Source organism: Austrofundulus limnaeus, unplaced genomic scaffold (assembly GCF_001266775.1).
Source record: "Austrofundulus limnaeus strain Quisiro unplaced genomic scaffold, Austrofundulus_limnaeus-1.0 Scaffold2718, whole genome shotgun sequence".
NCBI classification, from domain to species: domain Eukaryota; kingdom Metazoa; phylum Chordata; class Actinopteri; order Cyprinodontiformes; family Rivulidae; genus Austrofundulus; species Austrofundulus limnaeus.
In genome coordinates this window covers 1,470-3,511 of record NW_013955120.1, presented here as the reverse complement: position 1 = coordinate 3,511, position 2,042 = coordinate 1,470, and positions in this window count along the sequence as shown.

The following is a 2,042-nucleotide window of genomic DNA, read 5'->3' as shown; positions in this document are numbered from 1 at the left end:
TAAAAGTGTGCTTAAAAAGAGCATCCTGTACGCCACAGCTCATTAACTTCAAGGTTTCAGTGAAAGTTACCTGCAACTTTTCTAGATGCTAAAAACAGCACCTGTACTCTCTGGAGTGTGTGTGTAGGTGGCCCTGAAGCCAAAACTGAAAGCATATATTCTAATAAAGACACAGCGGAAGGGATTCTAAGCAACTTCTCATTTCTCAGGGATAATAAYCGTGAGTGTGTGTTTGAAGGAAAAAAACTCAAACACTCCGAGGACAACAGTTGGTAAATGGGACACATGTGAACCCATCTGGGGGATATAAAATGAGCAGCAGCTGTGAGGCTCTCACCAGCACGGCGTCATTATATTACTTTATCAAACTGATAGACATTCACGCGTCACAATGCGTGTCTGCTACTTTGTGCCCAATTTAGCATGATTGGTATGGATGATTTGAACAGATACTTCCATAAACGCAGATGGCGTCCTGTCACACGGCTCTGCGGTCCTTACAATTTGGCGCAGGTTAGGTGACAAGCGTACTCGTTCTGATGGATTCGTCTTCAGGTCACGTAAACGGATGGTCGCTCCCTTCCTGATGATTTTGTTTAAAAGAAAGCAAAAAAAGCAGGATAAAAGCGGGAAAGAAGTGTGAGAAGTTTATTACCTCCYCCAAGGGAGGAGGTAATGTTTTCGGTAGCGTCTGTCTGTCTTTGGACAAAATTACTCAAAAAGTTATGGATGAATTTCCATGAAATTTTCACCACAAGTGGGTACTGGCCACAGGAACACACCATTATATGTTGGTGATGATCTGGATCAAAATCTGAACCCTCATCCATCCATCCATTTTCTGTACACGCTTCTTCCTTTTCAGGGTTGCATGGGTCACTGGTGCCCATATCCAGCAGTCACAGTGCGAGGGGCGGGGTACACCCTGGACAGGTCGCAAGTCCATCACAGGGCCACACATAGAGACAAACGAACATTCACTCTCTCACTCACCTAGAGTTATCAATTAACCTAACAGTCATGTTTTTGGTCTGTGGGAGGAAGCCGGAGTACCCGGAGAGAACCCACGCATGCACGGAGAGAACATGCAAACTCTACCCAGAAAGGTCCCCGGACCGGGATTTGAACTGGTGACCTTCTTGCTGAGAGGCATCAGCTCTACCAACTGAGCCACCGTGCCGCCCAAGATCTGAACCCAGGAACAGCCAATTAGCTTCAAGGAAGCTGACCGTACACTTCCAATCACATCAGATCATTCGTAGATGGGTCAACCCCCCAACTGTAGACATCCAATGGGATTGCCTGAAGCGGTTAGACGACCAATCACGAAGCACATGGAAATAAAACTTTAGACTGAATTGTTTTTAAATTGAAAAACTTACTATTTGAAGTTACTTTAATGTAACAACAGATCATTTTCATAATAAATCGGCCTGAACGTTCTAAAAATTMTGTATTTTGTGTTTATGTTTGTGGAGTTTCTTCCCCCCACCAGTATCTGAAAGGTAAGCTAGCTAACTCACCACCCKCCATTCAGGTCTGTTATCCAATAGATAATGCTAACGTATCTTACCCCCCTGTGAAAAGATAACCCCACCCCAAGGCGAAATTTGAAAAATGCATCAAAGTGGGTAGGGGAGGGGTATGGGTGGGGAAGGGGGGTTAGAGAGCGGAGGTGTGGCCAGGACGAGAGAACGTGACAGGCAGCTAGCATTAGCATAATTGATGCTACATGGAGAGTGACCACAGCGACACAGATAGTTACATCTCTGTGCTGCACTCTTTCTGCCTTTTTTCCCCTCCTCCCTTCCCTTCGCTGTGCAGGACGTACAGCGGGCTGGTGTGTAGGGAGGGAGGGAGAGGGAGAGAGGGAAGGGGGAAGGAACCTTTCAGATACTGGTGGGGGGAAGAAACTCCACAAATATGAACACAAAATACAAAATTTTTAGGCAGCAGTCAGCTCTCCCCACCCGAGGCTGAAGGTCAACAGACGATCATGCTAAGCTTGCTAACAGTTCCACCCTCTGACTGCTGCAGGGGCG